The sequence below is a fragment of the Dermacentor albipictus genome, chromosome 1 (genome assembly GCF_038994185.2).
Source record: "Dermacentor albipictus isolate Rhodes 1998 colony chromosome 1, USDA_Dalb.pri_finalv2, whole genome shotgun sequence".
In the NCBI taxonomy this organism is placed as follows: domain Eukaryota; kingdom Metazoa; phylum Arthropoda; class Arachnida; order Ixodida; family Ixodidae; genus Dermacentor; species Dermacentor albipictus.
Window position 1 is genome coordinate 282,429,563 of NC_091821.1, and position 21,048 is coordinate 282,450,610.

Genomic DNA, 21,048 nt, shown 5'->3' on the forward strand with positions numbered 1-21,048 from the left:
GCCACATTTGTTCTTGTTCCTCGTTGGCGGTCGCCCGGTGGATTTGCGATACAGAGGCACCGATGAAAAGCGTGCGTGCTCTACCGAAACCGTGTTACGCGGTGCGTTCGTCGTCGAGCGACCGCATCATAGGTAATTAAGACGTATCTGCTAATTCGCATGAGCGCGCTCGCTTAGTCGTTTGCTCGCTCGTTTAGTTCGCGCGCTCATATAGTCGTTCGCTTGCTCGTCTATGCCACTATTAGTTTCTGCAGTCACTACACTGTAAACAGAAAAACACCCAGATGGGCGTTTTTTGCTTGTCCTCTAGCGCATTCCCTTTTGTACATCTTTTTCCTCCCATTGAATGGGCGTACGATAAAACTCCCATTGACATGGGCATTGATTGGGCACACAACGGGGGTACCGTAATACGCCCACTTCACCCCCTTCACCCCCATTTGACGGGGAGGTACAATGGGAGTTTTGTGAAGGAATTAAAGGCATTTTAGTTTAGGTGCGGCAAGCACGTAGCGAAATGCTTGGTGGCACGGGTCCCGCGCTTACGCAGCACCAGACGGAACGCCGCAGGCCGAAATGTCGAACGCCGGCGATCAAGGCTCAAGGGAACTCGTCCGTCCGTGAGCTGCCACCCGAGCAGGCGTCGCACCTGCTCGGAGCGAACGCCGGCGTCCGACACTGTGGCCTCCGGTATTCCGTCTGCTGCTGCATAGGCGCGGCGTACCGCCACGAAGCATTTCGCCGCGGGCTCGCCGCACGTGGTCCAATCGACGGCACACGGCCACCGCTGAATCGACCAAGTCACGCGCACACGTGGTCCAATGGTGAATGAACCCGTCACCGCCCGTCTTCATTTTTTCCTTTCGCTGATCACAGAGCCCCTCGTTGCAAAGCTTTTATACAATCGTCCTATCGAAAATGCTAGTTACCGGAAGTGCCTCCGAGGCCAGCAAACGCCTTCGAGAGCAGTTGCTACTTGCTGAAAGGAAAAATGCACGAGACACACATTGACAGCAAAAGAAAATTTATTAAACACCAAATGTAAGAAATATATGTTCACTTTCGGGCCCAAAAGAAAGCAAATTTCTGCCCCAGTAAAATAATTGTCTTGATTTTAAAAAAGAATACTGTACATAGTAAGCATGCATGCCAGTTACTAGTATTCTGCATGTCCTAACACAATGAAATTAGCAAATGAAAGAAATGCTAAGAAATCTTATCTCGTTTCATACTGAACTGTAACTACATAGCCATGTGTTTGAACTGTTACTTTGCACTGACACTCCACACTTTTGCACAGACTATATATTGAGCTTGCTTGACTAACAGTAAAACTCCATTTGGGCCTAGTTGGTACATAATTCTGAACTTAAACTTACAGCACAAACACCTAAGACGGACCACAAAAGGCAGATACGGCACACACTGGCGCTAACTGACAACTTCTTTATTTCTTTGTCATCGATGCATATATAAACCCTAGGCCACACAACCGCACAGACTACATTACAGAGATCTACCAAATTACCGCATAAGCAAACGTAGGAAGTCAAATTCAGATGGGTGCAGGGACAAAGATATGTCACTGATGCAATTATCGCCTTGCCTTTTTATGTGGTAGGCCTCTAAGGCAAGTTGCGCATGCTCATTCTTGCTTTTGCCAAGAATCGACGTCCTATCAAGTCGTGTCTCACAATTGTTGTAAGGGTTTGCATGCGCAACAAGGTGCACTCCTCTACCTACATTCTTGTTTACTTTTTTGCGCATGTTTCCTGCATGGTCCCTTAAATACATAAGGTCATCTATCAACTCAAGGGAGTTGCTTGCAGGCATAGTGTTCCCTTGGCTTTTTCTTCGCCGAACAAGCTTTTAAAGCTATGCTCACGCACCTGCGGAGAGAGCAGAGGAGGAGGCCAAATTCGGCATAGTGCTTCATACGTGTCGCGCGCTGTCGGCGTGGTTTACACCATTCCACTCTCATGTGGTAAGATATAGCTTGGCTAGATAGGGCATTGTGTCAATGAGCTACTCAGGGAACATGCGCAAAAAGTAAACAAAAATGTAGATAGAGCAGCGCACCTTGGTGCGTATATAAACTCTTGCAACAATTGTGAGGCACAACTTGACGGAACGTCGATTCTAGGCAAAAGCAAGAATGAGCATGCACGGCTTACCATAGAGGCCTCCCACATAAAAAGGCAAGGCGATAATTGCATCAGTGAGATATTTTTGTCCCTGCACCCATCTGAATTTGACTTCCTACGTTTGCTTATGTGATAATTTGGCAGATCTCTGTAATGTAATCTGAGTGCCTGCACGGTTGTGTGGTCTAGGGTTTATATTGCATCGACGACGGAGAAATAAAGTTGTTAGCCTCGATGTGTCGTATGTTCCTTTTGTGGTCCGTCTTAGGTGTTTGTGCTGTAAGTTTAAGTTGCTTGACTAAGCCATTCTAAATTAACAGTGGCTTGTATAATGAGGCTGATCAGTGGTATTTTGCATGGACTAGCACACAAATATGATAAATGTCAAAGTACTAAATTAAGAAATTGGGACTCAACACACAAACAAGCTACATAATTTAGTGTAGTTATTGGGCTGTATTTCCGAGCAGGCTATTAAATATAAACCGTATTTACAAACCAGAACCCACCTGCTGATTATGAGACGTGCCGTAGCGAGTAACCCCGGATTAATTTGGACAACCTGGGGTTCTTTAACATGCACCTAAACCTAAGTACACAGGTGCTTTTGCATTTCACTCCCACTGAAATGCAGTTTTGTTTACGACTAGATTTGCAAAAGTTCTGAACAGGATTCCCTTTATATTTTTACAGTGGGCACTCTTTAAATGGAGCCTCAAGGGGCCGGGGAAATTGGTTCCATTTACCAGGCATTCTATTTAGTGCGAGACATTGCAGAGAGCTAACCGACCATCAGGATGGTGTCCTGTTTAAGCGGCAGTTTCGCTTAAGCGATTTTCGTTTATGAAGGTTCCACTGCAGTCCTTAATAGTGGATGAGTTGTGTTCTGCATGGACACTTTAGCATGGCTACCATGTTTAGTTGAATATTGTGCAAGCAGCGACATTTCACTGTACCCAGTGCAATATATAAAGCCAGCATTGTAACATGCTGCAAATGCAGCCACGAACAAGTAACTCCCCTATCATACCCAATAACAGCATCTTTAGACGAGATTAGTACTGCTTTCTCATGTTTAAGTGCCTTGTTTTCAGAAATCAAATCCTCCTGATCACATTGGTTTCCAATTGTGTCATTCCCCGCGCTGAGGTCATTTGAGATTGCATTTAATTGCACTTCAGATAGCATATTGGTCTTATTTAAAAAGCACATGGCATCACAGTCACCACCTAGATATAGAATTTGAGCTGCAACGCAGTAGCAGACATTCTGAGGTAGATGCCTAACTATTCTTTTGAATTGGGATGCATACTCAAAACACTGCTATGCAATTGCAGACAGGGCTGGTAGTGTAGCAACCAGGACAGATTTAACGGACATACAGGAGCAAAATTGTGTGAGCTTTGAATAAATATTCTCTCTGAGGAACCATGCTGTCCAGTTATAAAATGGGGATCGAAATAAAGTAGTTGGATAGCAAACCTGCATTTCATTAAGTAAATAAAATACTGTTCATGCTACCTTCCAGGGTGCACACTACATTCTCTTTCTTTGAATGTGAATTTGTTACCTTGCCATGGGTTGCCAAATGTATGGGTGTATTGTTGGTCGAGGGTGGATATAGGTGTCAGGCTAGAGGAAATATTTCGACAAGGAGACTTGCCAGGTTGAACAACGAGTGTCTCAGGCTGGAGCCATTTGGTTCCCTTGCAATGATGTTGGCTCCAGCTTGAGACTTTTTTTGTTGGACAACTGTTGACAATTAATGTCGCCATCTTTTCATTTACGCTCGTCTTATTCAACCCATTGCTCCACGCAGGAGCTGCAGTTTCTTTAAGAATAAAAATATTAATGAGCTCAAAGGCTTTGTGCATGGCTGCGTCCCCAAGTGCAAAAATTCGTTTTCAATGAATGACAGAGTTGGTACCTTTCTTGAGCATTCAATAAGAAGAACCAAAATTAAGCTAACAGACTGGTTATGACGACAAGTAAACATGAATTGATGTGGAGTGCCATTTCTTCATTTCACACCAGGCTTGGGGCCAGCCGGACTTCTTCCTAAAATTGAGAAAATTTTTCTAATTAATTACATATTAAGAGTAATCTCTTCATAACCTAAAAATTTTAAAAAATGGTTATTTGGTTATTCATATTTAGTTAGGAACAGCGCGAAGAACACTGACGAAGTAAGGGCGTATACAGTAATGACACATGGTGCTGGTTGACTACAGATTTAATATTAGAACAGACAAACAGTTAAGTACTTTGGAATGCTTCCTAAAAGCCATAAAAAACCAAAGCAGGAAGCAGTTGTACGAAATAATGTATGTGCATGAAAAATGCACTTGATCATCGGTTTGCAGATATGTGTGCCATTTACTTGTCAGTTAACAATATGTGTTACACTGAAACATTTCTCCTACAATTTGGCAATTCTGTGGGCACTGATTATTGCTTGGGTCAGTTGGTTGCTGTTGTTACTGCTATTAGTGTATGGTGAAGTGTAATGTAAATGGGGAAGTGCTACTGACAACTACGAACATTGGCAAATTTTGCTGCACCAGGATAATGCACGCATTGTCCTGCTGCAGCAAAACTTTCCAGTAAACTTTCACAGTTCTCTGTAGTACTTTCCCATCTGTCTCGCCTCACACTGTTTCATCTATAGCACTTCACCATACTATAATATGCGCCACCAACTGACACAAAATTCTACCCTTCTGAAGTTCCTACTGCTACTTCGCACTCGTCACATTCAGGCTGCCAGCCGTACTAAGCCCAATGTAGTATAACTGCATGGACTGGCAGCTCCTGTCATGGATTTACTCTGGTGTAATGGCACCACAGAAGCAAACGAAGACAAAGACATGCAGGACACAAGTGCTTAACCTCAACTCTGGCTTTAATAAGAAAACAGACATATACAACACGTAGTGACACGAAGTGACGTTATTAATTCAAAAACAAATTCTTCGTGCAATTTAATTGAGAATGACTGATGCATTTGTCCTTTTCACGCTAATCTGCCAAAGCTTAATTATCTTATGTACATTTGCTCATAATTTCTGGCAACGAGTTTCGAAGAACACTGGAACGAACCACTCTATTTTGCAGTGTATCACAATGTGCGGATGAGAGTTGTTGCACACAAACGTCATTAGCCTCAATCTCAAATTATTACAATGCGTGTCTATGCAATGCAAGCATGACTGGATAGGAATGGCAGACTGTACATAACCTCCGTTGCGCAGTGCAACGCTTGCAAATTGTACTGCACGCAACAAACAAATTAGTTTGTTTTCCTGGCTTCAGTCTTTTTTTCTCATCACAGCAAATCTCTCTTCACATGTTTCATACAAAAAAAAAATGTTTGCCCGTAGGGACCAGCTACACAATTACTCACGAAAATCCCAAATGCATATCAAACAACTGCAACCACTTCTTTACTTCATCATCTCATTCATTATATTCCCTAGTCATGCCTGATTTAGTTGCGCAAATCCTTTTTCTCAGGCCCTTGTTAGGAGAGTTTTGTGCTGCAACAAAAGGCAGAAGCCAAAAAAAGGAAGAGGTTGGTTGTGGCTTGAAGCACAATATGCATCTAGTGAGCTAGGCCGCAAGCGTTGCGTAGTCTGCTGCCATCACAAGGCCGTGCCTACATTGGACAGATGGGATGCTCTATTAATGTGAAATCAGGGAGATTGAGGCAGTATGAGTCATCTGTGTGAAACAACCCTCCCTCACACAATGGTAAATGCTGCAAAGAATGTGACCGCGGTCCTGTGTTCCACAAAACTTGCGTTGTAGCGAGATATTATGACCTGACAACATGCAACGTAATTGTGGTTTGCAACATTTAAAAAGAATGATAAATGTATCAGTGATCTATTAGTTGCACTGCATAAAGAATTTCTTTTAACAGATATCATCACATAATGTCTCCACCTGTTATTAAATATTGCGTTGCCTTATTTTAAAGCTTGAAGTGAGATCCGGCGCTTGTGTCATGCGTACATATCTTTCTTCGTTTACTTTTTGTGGTGCCAATACACCAGAATTTGTATAACCAAATGGCCACACTGCTTTTGTCACGTTATAGTGATGCTTGCAAAGCCTCGCAAACAGCAGCCTATTTGCTCAAAACGTGCTTTTGTACATATGCTTTTCCAAAAAGAAAAGCTGCGAAAAGGTAACAGAATCAACAGCAGTAGGTTAAATCCACTGCAATGCTTTACTTTTCTGCCTTTATTATTCGTTACACCTAAGTGGATCAGCCAGAGTGTGAATGTTACAGAAATGCACCAAATAAGTTGTTGAAATTATGCAAAAATGTTAACGCAACTAAGCATAGATTTATGTGCAATAATAGACACCACTCAGTTTCTTTCCTTCTGACACAAACGTAGTATATCTTATTTTTTTGGCATGAAGAAAAGCATATGTAGACCAGGCAATATTTGAATGAGAGCCTTCACGATTAAGCACCACTATGTGACCATTAGGGTACATACACTGTAAATAGTACAGATGATGTCCCGAATATCACAAGTGCAACATGTTAGCGAAAGCAGCAACCATTAACCCCGAAACTAACCAAATTCCACAAAAAAATGGCTGTGGCTTAGCTAAGGTTAAACCCAGGATGCGAAGCATACTAGCCTTTATTTTAGTTGTTGAACCACTGTTTAGCCTGGTGAACTGCTGTTGCTTGGCTATATTTGGTTTGGCTAGACGAAGAAACAACTCATGCAGGCGAGCGCACGAGCTGAGACCCGGCTATGTAGCTACGCGGCCGCAAGCGAGCGCATGAGTTGAGCCTCCGCTTTTGCAGCTGTTATGACGTCATATGGTAGCTACGCGGCCACGCGCGGCGCAGCAAGGAAGAGCATGGTTGTGCGGCTAGTATGCTTCGCATAATAAAAAAGAGATGTATGTGTCAGTGCAGCACCTGTATTCTGAAGTTACAGGAAAGTGGCATGCTTGTTAACAAACCTACAACCAAGGCACATTTGTATGTGGCCAACCCCTGCCTCTTTATGTGCTTTCGTGCCTTTGACAAGGTGTTACTAGATATTTATTTGCTTGTCTGTTGCAAAAACACATCAATTATCAGGTCCGTGCACAGTGCACCATGCCATTTATCTATGTGGACTCACTTTGAGTCCTTAGCACTGCTCTCGCCTGTTCAGAACTAACAATCGCAAAAAGACTTGTTCTACTTAAATCTACATGCCTGAACATGTGGGTTCTGCAGTTGAAATAAGGTAATTATAAGTAAAACGAATGACATGTTCTGATGAACTTTGTTTTCATAATCTAATTGCTTATTTGGACACATAACCAGTCAGATCATTCGCACTAACACAAGAAAACAAATTCAACACACTGGTTTATACTGGTCGGTGCTCTTTTGACTTTAGTACACACTGAACCAACGACAGGCAGTGAGAAATACCGACAACCACTAACTTCCAGATGGCATTATTGGTCACATGTGCACATGATATAGCTACAAAAACCCAAAGGAAAGTAAACAAAGAAAAAACTACATTTTAACAGAAAAAGAACAAGCCAAAACAAATTTCTTCTGGTAGCTAAGTCACAATCAAGGTGCAAATGCCAGCTATAGTTCGGCAAGCACACATTTAGTTATTTTGCTCAGTCGCTCAATATCACAATTTCTTGTTTGACAGCAACACTGACGGGACATCTGTGCATATCTTTATTGCAAATGCCATTTTTGCTTGCCCCCAAATCCTTTTGTGGTTATTCATTTAGTACCTGCTTCGCCTGTACTGGCGTTGCAGGGGGATATACATTATGTGTAATGTAACTTACAGTCAAATCAAGCAAACAAAGCAGGGAGGGAATTATCTTTGAAAACTATGCAATCATTTGCAGGCGGAAAAACATTGCAGTCCCTTTGGTCCAAGGAAAAAACAATGTGAGGCATCACCACTAAGGAAATTAATAAACCTGTTTAGTGTAATCTCTTCCTTGTGAGGTATGATGATAGCCTGATATGAATTTCCCTATCTCTACATGTTTGGAACAGTACATGCTAAGAAATAACTTTAACTGAAGAGATTTCCTAGTCTTTTCAATCCTGCCATTGCAGCTTACCCTTACTCTCAGTAATACAAAGCCATTTAGTACGACTTCAAATTTTGAATTTGAGAGTCAGCGAATAAAGATATGGTTTTACAGTGTGTCACATAGGTAGTATGAAGCAAACCCAGCCTTGCTTTTTTGTCCACTCTGTCCTCTTTGATAGTCACACGCAGTGGGACGACACTATCATGAAAAGTGCTGGCAGTGGAGGTGAATGCTATGTCTGTCTCTCATTTCAATGCATCTCTGAAACTACAGATTATGCAACCCCCAGTACTAAACACGTGGGAAGACTGTGCACACAATACCACGCCATATCAGCACATCTAGTCTTTCCACACGCAGCAGATCACCTCTAGAACAGGGTGTGCAGGCTGCAGATGTGCTCAGCTGCGCTAGAAATGAAGACACACATCGACTGGGCCCCTCTGAGGGCCCCCTTAAAAGCTCAGTTTGTCATATTTTGTTTCTGCAATAGGCTAGTGCAAAGAGTGAATTTGCTTCATTCCTGAATAACGGGAAAATCAGACATCCACCCATTCGTAGCAATTGCTACAAAGGAAACTCATACAGATTCCTCGAAAGAAAAGCCTCATAGTTGAAGAAAAATTCGTCCTGGTCCGGGACTCGAACCCGGGACCACCGCCTTTCCGGGGCAGCCGCTCTACCATCTGAGCTAACCAGGCGGCTAGCAGATGGCAGGGCGAAGTCGAATTTGTCGACAACACAAAGCAAAGGCAAGAGTTTCATGTAGTAGTTCTGCGGAAACCCGCAAGGTGGAGAGAAGTAATGAATAAAGGGAAAATCAGACATCCACCCGTTCGTAGCAATTGCTACAAAGGAAACCCATACGGATTCCTCGAAAGAAAGGCCTCATAGTTGAAGAAAAATTCGTCCTGGTCCGGGACTCGAACCCGGGACCACCGCCTTTCCAGGGCAGCCGCTCTACCATCTGAGCTAACCAGGCGGCTAGCAGATGGCAGGGCGAAGTCGAATTTGTCAACACAAAGCAAAGGCAAGAGTTTGACGTAGTAGTTCTGCGGAAACCCACAAGGTGGAGAGACGTAATGAATAAAGGGAAAATCCTGAATAGCTCAGATGGTAGACCGGCTGCCCCGGAAAGGCGGTGGTCCCGAGTTCGAGTCCGGGACCAGGACGAATTTTTCTTCAACTATGAGGCCTTTCTTTCGAGGAATCCGTATGGGTTTCCTTTGTAGCAATTGCTACGAACGGGTGGATGTCTGATTTTCCCTGTGCTTCAAATGTGCTTCATCCAAAGTATGTTATCGCGACCATGCTGTTCTGTCGCACCTAGGCTCCCTGCGCTTGAGCGGAAGTTGTATTTTCTTCTATACGTTTGTTCAGGCTGTCATTAAACAGTTGGTAGTTTGGCACTTCACTGTCTTCCTTTCTTCTATCCCTTTTCAAGAAATGTATTTTGCGCCACAAAGTATACCTAGGAAATCTAAGCACCAACTTGCCCAAGAAGTCCTTTTGGAACATCTACACAGGGTGTTTTGACTAATGTCATACCAAGTGAGCACACTACAAACCTTGCGTGCATCGTTTTCATGACTCTTTCGATGACCATATTTCGTTTTCAGTGACTTTATCAACTAAGTATCTAGCGGCAGCTTGAACATAGGCACTCATGAGAACTCGCACCAGGCTTGGTCGAATATGTCCAGCACTGCATCACTGAGTAGTGAACCATGCTGTAAGAGTTGGCAACTAAATTGCCACCTTGAGATTGAAACTTTTCAACCTTACAATCAAGGCTTCAATTGCCCAGCCAGCAAGCTGCAGCAAATGTGTGAACTATAGTCATCTGATGTCACATTCTATGTCATAGCGATAGCAGCTGATCTCTCTAGTGGTGGCCCTCAAGGCCAACAGGCATCCCTTTCTGTGCACGTGCTTGTGTAGGACTAGGCAGATGGTGCCAGTTTGTTCTTCAGCATTAACACTATGTTCACGCTGTATCGGGAACACATTTTCTTACTCAGTGCAATAGCCCTTGAACCTACATAATTGCCACCAAGAGTCCTTTGTCCACCAACCTTTCCTTTGCCATGTCATTTGCTTCTGCCTTGATGTCATGGAGCAACTTCAGCTAGCTGAAGCATTGATGTTGTTTGAGTACCCACACAGCCTTGCATTTTTCCAACCTGAACGTTGCTTCATTAAAAGCTGACATGATTTGGTCTCAGCAGACAGATCAGAGTTAAAAAACACTCATAAACTTCTTTCAAAGTCATTCTAACCTCGTCAATAATCCCGGGCCTTTTGATGTGTTATTCAGCATTGTCCAAAGCAAGTTGGCTCTTAAAAATCAAATAACTTTGTGAGGGCAGCTACTGGGCTACCTGTCTCTTCAGCGAGCCTGAAATGTCTCCCAGCCATCAAAGCAAGAGCGCAAAATAACGACAATGAAAAGTGTGGCAGACAAAATGTTCATGTAAATCCATATGTTTATCAACTGTTACACCAACTGAAAAAGATAGTGGCTTCCCAGTACAGTCTTGATGTACGTAGTTGTTTCGGTCACGAACAAACAGCCAATTGCCCAGTCCTGCACAAGCACAGTGTAACGATGCTTATGGATTAAAATTTGTTGTGTGTGCATGTGGTGCAGTGTACCACATTTCATTTTCCTGAGGCTGCAGTACACTGGGAAGACTGGTTGCTACTTCAATAGGAAGCCCTTACAGTATTGCAGCCCTTTGTTCAGATCTTGCTGCAGATTGTATCATATGCGAATGCAAACTGCTTTGCAGGACACGTCAGTTCAGTTCAAGCAATTAGACCGAGTAACCCAAGAAATACTTCATGCCTCCAAAACGTTTTAGTACAGTCCCTAGTTTAGTACAGGTTTTCGCCTGATGTTTTGGCTTCTACGGTATAATGCTGTGTATAAGGCTTGCTAGGTACTAGTGGTTTGATGTGCACACTCTCTTGTGTTGCTATAATTACAACTTGTAACAAAGATTTTCCTTCCTCACAAACGTTTGGACACAGTGCCTGTGAGTTCATCTTTTAACCTGTTTTTCATTGGATCTGTGCATTTACATGGAACGTAAACTACAAAATATCAGTACTGAGAATCGCAAAAGAACACACCTGCGTAACGATTCTGCCGAGATCGTTGGAGTGGTCAGTCACAGGATGCAACACCGGTAGAAAGGCATCCTGAGGTAAAGCAAAATAACAATCGTTGTAAGATGCGGATCAAAAATTTTATTCTGTGATGCTTTTGGCATGTATACTAATTACTACATTTGTATGTAAAATAGTTTTGCATAATAGCTGAGCAAGGTTAACGTCTCGCCCTGTGACTGTCCGCCAGTGCTACTCATGGCAATGGTGACAAATATGGCACATCCTTTCAAATGGAACTTTTGTGCATTACATGAATTGAGCTTAGGTTCACATAATACATGACACCTGTGGTTAGAAGGATGTGTTGCATGCCACACCAACGCCACAAGTGGCACTGCCTAACACTTCCAGGGCCAGACTTAGTACATAAACAATACAAATGTGCAACAAAGTGAACAGGTGGATAGCTGCTGCTATAACTCAAAGATTGCATGCATCATGCAGATGTGAATGCAGCTCCCATCAGGATAGAGTTGTCCTTTGGTGCACTTCATTTCTCTTCCTCTTTTGTCTTCATTGCATGCTGGTGCCATATGGTAATAATGAACAAAAATTAAGCACCTCAGTTCCCATTCTTGTTTTGCTACATGCTGTAAAGTCATCCAAATGCGCTTAAGACTCTTAAGGATGTACTTTAGCCATTTTGTCTTGACAATATTGGTACCGAGCATAATGCATCATGCAAGAAACTTGCATATACCGGGCACCGCTATAGACACTGCGACCTCTGCAGTTTCTCCACAATCTGGCATAATGTGCTCAAGCTGCCTGTAAACACTGGAGGGTGTCTATGATACATTAAGAAGCTCAGCAAACATGAGAAGGGCCTAAAATGAAGGTCAGAGAAGCAAAGCAAATTTTTAACCATTCCTCTCTATGTTGCTATGAATGTGAAGGTGCCAGCAAATGATGTATTTGAACTGTGTTTTTAATGGTGCAATACTAGAGAGCACATTTTTGCAATAATAATGTGACAGAGAAGAATGACAGAAACTAACTTAATGAATATTTTTCTAAACTTGCACGAGGGTTTCGTCATTATGCTGATGCACACACCTGCATATCTCTACTGTGAAGTCTTGTTTCGGTTTCCTATTTTATTTTCACATAGTAATTTACATCATACACTTGTCCTGAAATACATCACGTTAGGCTCCTTCAGTATTTTTTTTTTCTTACTGGAACACACATGCCTATACAGGGCACACACTCAAATACATGCAAAGCTGCCACGGGACTGGCCATTTGAGGTCGACATGTTTGTACAGCGCAAAAGACGAGGACTGAAGGAAGAACACAACACAGGTGCTGTCACACACACACTCAAGGCACTCTGCGGGATTCTCAGGCTTTTTTCATGCTCCTACAAACACGTTATGTAGCACATATTGAGCCACAGAAAGCTGTACTGGAAAATGTTCACGTTGCACTACAATTTTATAATTGAGACTTTTTATCTAATTATAATATCTGAGTTGATTATTTGATTAAGAATAATTAGGTAATTAGGCAAAATGCAGAAAATCTAAGTATTTCCAAGAGACAGGAAACAACATTACCTAGGTTCTGTGCAGCTAGGTGGCATATGCATATTTTTTTAAGTTTTCTAAAGTTACGTGGGATAATCTGCATACGTCCCATGGAACAGGTGTCACACCAATCACTCTAAGTGATGCCGCTAAACTAGCCATTGCACTTAAAACATATAGGGTAATAAAAGTAAACTCTAGGTAAGAGCATACCAAGACCTCTATTGCTGAAAAGGGAAACTGATGGGAGGCGACTGATCTCCGGTTATGAAGCTGCTTCATCCTCACAGCTGGCAACGAAACGGCCGCAACCACAGTCCTGAAATAAAAGAGAAAAAGTTGACATTACAATGATCACATAGAACACGAAAAAGCTGGTCGCCAGTTTATCTTGGAGAGCATCTGCTGCTACATTAGGTTTTGTATATTGGTCAGCTTATTGCTAAACTAAGCTTGCCAAAATTTTATACCTTAATGGCTTTGCTCTTTACAAACTAAAACCTTTGCCTAACTCATACACTTATGCACTACTTAAGCTATGAGATGTTTACTGATCCCTTACAATGAATGGCTTCTAAGACAAATTATTTCACACAAAAGGATGCATAACTTATGAGTGTTACTGACATTGAATACCAAGGCATTACCTTTTTATAATAGACGATGGCAGACTTCAAGCACATTTTTCTCACAGATACAGGTTGCTCGGTCTGCCTTTCTTTTTTCACCAGCAGTAGAAATTTTGTTGTTAATATTAGTGCAATATAGGATGATGCTATGATGTGTGATATGATCCTGAGTTGAAAAGCGCCACTTTTTTGTGTGAATTTGGCACCTAGAATTCAAAACTCAATATCTGTACCCAATACCCAACGGCACAGCAGCAAAGTAATTAAACATTAAACAAGTCCAGGTATCCAGTGCACAGCGCCAGCTGTTGAATAACAACACTGCACTAGCATCGACTGTATAGATGTAGCGTAGTATGTGCACGGCAGGCGTAGTGGCGGCCTCCAGCAAAGAACACAGCCATGGAGCGACGCGCCCGTATGAGCCATCGCCGGCAATTCTATCGCGTAAATTGATATATCTCGTCACGGCACAGGCGTCGTTTTCTGGCCGCCGAGGCGCCGGCGCCACTGGTACTCACCTGCTCCGGCCGCCGAGGTTCAAGTGACGGCGTATCCAGTAATCTGAATCAAAGAAGGACACTGTTACCGCCAAGCAGTACGCTAACTATAAACTATAAAGCGTTTCTTATACTCTGACCGGCAGTTCATGCGGCGTTGACCCGTAGTGCCGTTGGAAGCTCACCACACGCTTTTAATACCACAAACGCGCCGCCGACATTTCACGCCCGTAGATCAAAGTCGACGGGCGCAGGCTCTACATGCTACACGCCGCAGTCGCACACTCCCTGCACAATCAGCGGCGTGGGCGCGAAGAGACACAGACGATAGCACGGAGCGTACTGGCAAATCTGCACAATGCGCGCTTAGTGAGCGACCTACTGCACACAATCGCACGAGCTAGGGGACTGGCGCCGCGTACGCGCCAGCTAGCAGATACCGCGCACAAAGAAGCGCCGCCGGTTCTCGCTCAAATGATCGCTGTACAAACACTCACACACGCGCACCGCAGTAAACCCTTAACGAGCCGCCGCATTTTCAGGCGGCGGTTAGGCAGCGAAGCTTAGCTCACCTTGCACTGCACATAACTATTATGGTAGTGGCTTGCGCTTCGGGGAGCATGTCGAATGTTCACATCCACCCTATTAAAGACGCGGCACAGTCCCTCATCATGTAAAATTCTAATGTTTAAGTACACTCGCTTGACCCTAAACACTCAAGTCACCTCGATTACGACAAAGCTCGAAGAAACACAGAGATCGTGCAAGATGGTTCTAGACGGCCAACTGTCGCGCCATGTTGTACTGAGACCTTCAATAAGTCATATCAGCGCGTCTCTTCACTTAGAACATATGCACACTCATAGAACGTGTAATAATCGTTCGAAGTCACTTACCGTGGAGTCTTGGGGGTTCAATGCTGTGAGAAACAACAACCACGGTAGAAGAATGCGCCGCCGCTGACAATGGCTGCCCCTTTGCGGCTTTCAACGTACGCGCGCGCGCTCCGAAGGCTTGTGCTCCTCCGCGCGTAGTTCCGACCGTTCCGACACACAGCGCCAAGGCGCGGCTACTCCGAACAGAAAAACAGCGCCGACACACATTGCGCGGGATATTTCGAATGTGACTGCAGAAATAATCCTACTGAAATTGTCGCTGCGGCTGCCTGCCTTGTTGGTTACGGCTGAGTTATTCTTTTCTATATTTGGCTTGTCTCAGATATGGGTGTATTTCAACACTCCCACTTTCCCGTACGCCACCGTTATTCCTTGAAAACCCCCATTTTACAACCGCAATGGCCCTTCAAATGGGGCCGGGGGTATAATAATGGTTCTAGCTTATTTTACTTCTTCTCGTGGGAGTACTCATTTTAGGCTAGAGGGGAAAAATGGCATATCAACTGTTAAAACGCCCATATGGGCTCATTTGTGTTTACAGTGTATGCCTAATTGAGACGCGCTTGCTGTAGGACTCTTAGGCTGGTGCGTTTATTTACGCAATGAGACAATAAATGGTGCACACGGACTTGTGACTGCAAAGGCAAATCTGTAGTGCATCTATGCTGAAAATAAACTGTTAACTTGCAACTCGAATGCTGTTTCATTTTAACCTATGGATAAAACATCATTTCACTTGTCGCAATTTCGGCCGCGTCATGGCAGGGGGATTTTTCGCGCGATCATGACTTCACTAATAAAGTCATGTCTCGCAAATGTTACTACGAAGGGAGTGCAACCGTCCTCAATGCATGCACCTCAGCGCAACTCCGTTCGCGACACGTACGTCACTTAGTAAACGGACGAACCAACGCACGATGAAGTGTTATTCGTGATAAGTCATTAACCTGAAAAAATTACTGAAGGCCACAGTGGTCTTGTTTGAGATTTAGCCAAGCATTGTTATCGCACTCCCGCTTCGCGCACGAATGCTAAAAACTCATTTTATTTTCTTGTGTACGCACAGTTCCGACTCGATGATCGGCACGCGGTATTTCTATCGGCGTTGAGACACGAGAAACATAATAGCACCAGCGCCCACCTCTGAGGCTTTGCGCGCGCTTAGATTGGCAAGCACGCACGTTGGCGGCACTGTAGCTTGTAATACACTTTCGAACCTCCAGAGCAGTGATCTCCGTCAGCCTTTGTACGTCATAGCTGATACGCGCCGCGAATTCACATGGTAAGGGCGGCGCGGATTCTTTAGGCTGAGGGCTTGCTGGAAGCCAAGAGGTTGTCATTCGATGGTAAACGTGTTATTTACAACCATTCGCAACAAGATCTTGCGACACGCCCTTGACAAATGCTGCGTACCCAGGTGAAAATAATTTCCATTCCCAGCTGGATTATGAAACCGGAAATGTTTCCCAGCTGGGAAAATTCCAGCTGGAAGCGACGCAATTTCCAGCTGGAAAGAATTTTATTCCCAGCTGGAAAGCATGCAGATTCCAGCTGGAAACCACATAATTTCCAGCTAGAATCTGCTGTATTCCCAGCTGCGACCAGTAGACATTCCAGCTGGAAATGGAAGAATCTACCAGCTGGAAGGCTCAGTGGTTCCAGCTGGAGCCAGAAAATGTTCCTACTACATTTCCAGCTTTAAACCACTGACCAGCCGCTTTGGTGTTGAGTCATGCCCAAGTGAAATCCCAGGGTGTAAGTTCGCATAAAGCAGGATACAAACTGGCCAGAGCTCGCATGGAGCTTAGCTCGCTGACGCAAGTCACAGTTAGTTGCTAATGTGATTGGCCGCAGGACCAGCCGGTCCAGTGAAAATACACACAGCCAACGCAGCACAGTGCTGAAACTTTAAATCATTTATTTGAACACCTGCAGCAAGGATCGCGGAAGCATATCTTGCATCTCCCTCAAGATGTGGAATACACTTGCGCATCTCCTTGTACACCATCTGAAAGAGATATTCAAACACAGTGAGTGAAATTTAAAAGAATCATGACTTTAATCCACTCAGTTCTAGTAAACAGTGACCTTTACCAAAATCAGATGGATTGTATCAACAGCTTTTGGACAGTACCATAGTGTACCTTCATCACAGCCCCTTCTACAGTTTATGTGGCGCAAGGCCTCAACCTGAGCTCTCGCAAGGCTCTCAACCTGAACTGCAGAAGCGATGCAGTGATTGTTAAATTGCTTAGCACCGTTGACTGTAGCTTTAGTCTAAATGGAGTTCAAATGAGCTCACTTGTATTTTGAACTAGGCGTGTGATGTAACTCAACAGCCTCCCAAGAAGCATTTATCTTCTGAATAACGCAGGAACTTGAGGGCCAGTCTTTTTATGTTATCGTCGTTTTGCACCAATTTAAATGCCTGTTTGCAAACACGCACTTGCAGAGAAAGCACGCCATAATTGTGCTTATATTGTGTTGCGCAGATTGACACATGCACACTAGTATTTCATAGGTGTATGTGCAACATTGGGCACAAACATTGCATGGCACTATTTCCAAGTGGACTATTGGAGACAAAAGGGGCTAACGCAAACTGGCAAGCACTTTGCATGTACAGGATGATAATTTTTAGTTTTTATACAATTTTTAAAAATCGCCTGTTGAAGATACCATAATTCTAGTCCTTGAGCTGGACCCTTCAGAGAGATGGAGATTACTTGCACAAAAAATCGAAACACATATTCAACTAATCGTAAAGAATTAAACAACTTCCTAATTTATTACATTACGGCACATATAGCAATCTACGAATTGTAGCCGATGAGATTGCCAGGCGTATCCACATGGACTTAACTTCCAGAATGACACCAGTTGAAAATATGTGTCATCAAATTCGCCGTAAATGTGCACTGTTGATTTACTTACTTTTTTATCAAAACACTCTTTTATGCATTGGAGCACAAAAGTAATTTGAACGCCTATTTATTTCGTCTCACTCTTTGGAAGATAATATCTTGAAACTGCCGCAATTCTGGAAATTCATTTAAAGTGGATGCATTTTGCAAACTCACAGACTACAACTCGTTAATTGCAATGTATACAGCAAGGTAATTGTTAAGAAGTTAATTTGTCAATTTTTGATAATTAGTTGAAGATTTGTTGCAATTTTGCGTGCTGATAATCGTGTACCTCTTCGAATAATTCAGCTCAGCGACATTAATTATGCTATCTGCCACGGGTGAATTCTACAAATTCTGTAAAACAAAGATGATCACCTTGCATACGAACATCACGTACAGCACGGACCTATGATATCATGCTCGAGCGTGCCAACTTTCAGGATAAAAATGAAGATTAATTACGTTCAAAACATAAACAAGTGAAATAATTACCTCGATATGGTAGAATCAGGGCTGGAGAAAACGGTGCACGCTGTTCGATCCGCACTGGTGAATCCACAACACCACAAATTACAGCAATAAAAACCGTTGACACCCGCTTGCCTGTACTTGTAACGCCGTCCAGAGAAGAAACTGTTTAAAAAGAATTACTTCATGTGCAAGATCATGCAGGTTCCTCATAAAAACTTGTTCATCAATCACTAACGCACACCCGAGAGTCTCACGTTGCACTGCCCGGCTATGTGACAGTTGCCGCCATGTGCTGTACGAAACTGGGGGCACTGTGGCGTCGTCATATTTTATATATTCGGCCTGCATCAGTAATGCTGCTGTTTGCTTCGAATAAAATCCGAGCTTCTCTGCTAACTACTAATATTGCAATACCAGCCTATTATTTTATTATTAGTGTCAAAAGAGCACATCAAGACAAGATACGAGACTAAAGCTACTAAGCCTTCAACAAAAATGGCGGCGATTGTAGCGGCGTTGTGCAGAAAGGAAAAGATAGGAGCAGCGGTCACTGCAGCCTGATAACTGCTGAAAGTGCCACATGTTAGGGCTCTTTTTTTAGTAGCCAGGGAAGGAATTGCTATGCTGTAAACACTAGCCATTTGTGCAACGGCTCATCATGACCAATCGGGCAAGCTCCTCGCTAGACGACGTCGACAGTGTAGCAAGATCGATCAGGAGCGCGTCGCTTTTGTCTACTACAAGTAAGGTTCAATAAAAGTGGAGGTTTTCCTGGTGATATGTTTTTTTTGGGGCAACTCGATCACACAGGGCACTTTCGATTGCAATCGATCCCGATCAGGCCCGATCGCGATGAAAGGTACCCTGAGTGATGAGCATTTCCATGCAGTTCATGCAATTAATTACAATTGCTGTCACAACACAAACGAAGAAAAACAAAACTTTTGCTACTGCAAGAGTAAAGCTTTCGTTCCGATACAGACACCACCTAGGACTAAATATGGGCATGTTGCAGATATAAAAAATGTCTTAATGCAAGTGGGAAGCATCCCGCTATTCTACGCCTGCCACTTTCCAGTCGGTAGATTCTACTCCCAGCTGGAAAATGCTCTACCCAGTTGTTTCCAGCTGGAAGCGCTGTTTCCAGCTGAAAAATGCTGTATCCAGTTGTTTCCAGCTGGAGCTGGAAAACTTCCAGCTGGAAGTGCTGCTTCCAGCTGGAAGACCAGCTGAGGTGGATTCCACTTCCAGCTGGAAAGTGCCATTTCCAGCTATTTCCAGCTGGCTCTGGAAAATTTCCAGCTGGAAGGGCTAATTCCAGTTGGAAACCTGGCTGGAAAGACCATTTCCAGCTGGAAATTCAGAGCCCATTTTCATGTGGGTAACTGTAGGGCACGCGATACATTCGCAGTCGTCAACGCACAGCGTTAACACTCCTTTAGGCACTTTTTAAAGAAATAGTTATCAAAAAATGAAACAAAAGCTGCCGTTACTGAATTTGTATAAGCATCCGACTAGAAATTCTATGCTGTACATGAAGTTACGCGGAGCTGGAAAGCCAACGTGAATGCCTAAAGAGCACTGCCTTGCTATGCGTGCATTCACTCTGCGAAAGGTCGTCTGCTGCGCTCGAGCATCGTAGGCGACGCCATGGTCGAGGAGGGACCGTGAAAGAGAGGAGAAACGAGGAGGAGTGAAGGCGGAGGAGGAGAGTGGCACTACTTTACGAAGTTTCAGGGGCTTTACCAGGGATATCGAAAGCGCGCCACGCGCCAGTGGCGCCACCTGATTTCAGTTGCACAAACCAGCTGCTGCAAAGCGTCTATTGGACCAACACCTCCTCTAGAAAGATACCTGCGGCGTCGCTCGCTTACACATTGTAGCCGTCGCGCCTTGAGTTGCGGTCGACTGTCAAGAGATGGCGCCACCTACTTCCCTATCTCCGCCAAGGGGGCTGGGGTGGTGTGGTGTCGCGGCGGTAGCGGCGGCCGCGCCGGCCGCGCTGCCATGCGGTGATGTGCGCATGCGCGCATGTGTTGCAAGCGACCACCGCAAAGATCGCTAGCTACCACCTCAAGTGGAAAGGAGGAAAAGGGGAAGGGTAAGGGCAGCAGGTTTTCGGCGCACGCGGCAGGCATCTTTTTAAAGGAGGCGTTGATTGGACCAACATCTGAAATGCGCGCGACACAACCCCCTCTTCTGCATGTTCTGAGTGCACATGCGCTGTACCCTAGCGGCGACCACCAGAAACGTTTTGTACGGCGTCAGTGGTTCGTGCACCAGACGACACGCGCGTATGTAATAGCACGCCCTAGAAAAAATTTCGATCGTTTTCGTTGGTTTTTATAAGTTTCATCTTATTCAATTATGAAACCATAAACCTGACAAACCAATAAAGCTGATAGCCTATATCGGTCCATAAAATAATAGACCCGATACACCGGCAAAACCGATAGCCTGTATTAGTTACAGGTGTATTGGTGTAGATAGGAGCGCTGTGTACCAAAATGGTTTGCTCAACAACGGTGCATTAACTGATCATTTTAAAGCAAGGCTTTCTAGCTGAACCCACCCGGACTTAGCTGATCGTGGTTGCTGCTGCTGCCTTGCCAAATAGCTGACACACGTACAGGACAGCACTTATATAACAAATCCTAGAACCCAGTGAACCATTTATGTCCCATACATGTCTATAGAACG

At 44.0% G+C, this 21,048-nt stretch overlaps 2 long non-coding RNA genes and 1 other non-coding gene across 3 annotated transcripts; all 3 read right to left on the reverse strand.

Moving 5' to 3' along the window:
* Positions 1-1,007: 1,007 nt before the first annotated feature.
* On the reverse strand, positions 1,008-15,255 carry LOC135914595 (uncharacterized). Its single transcript, XR_011511194.1, has 5 exons — positions 14,969-15,255; positions 14,094-14,136; positions 13,157-13,262; positions 11,376-11,444; positions 1,008-4,202 (listed from the first exon to the last, which is right to left on the reverse strand). It is a non-coding gene; the product is annotated as an uncharacterized lncRNA (long non-coding RNA).
* On the reverse strand, positions 9,148-9,222 carry TRNAS-GGA (transfer RNA serine (anticodon GGA)). The gene has a single exon. It is a non-coding gene; the product is annotated as a tRNA-Ser (tRNA).
* A 1,614-nt stretch (positions 15,256-16,869) lies between the features above and the next one.
* On the reverse strand, positions 16,870-18,759 carry LOC139057098 (uncharacterized). The gene is made up of 2 exons (XR_011512564.1): positions 18,370-18,759; positions 16,870-16,976 (listed from the first exon to the last, which is right to left on the reverse strand). It is a non-coding gene; the product is annotated as an uncharacterized lncRNA (long non-coding RNA).
* Positions 18,760-21,048: the final 2,289 nt, after the last annotated feature.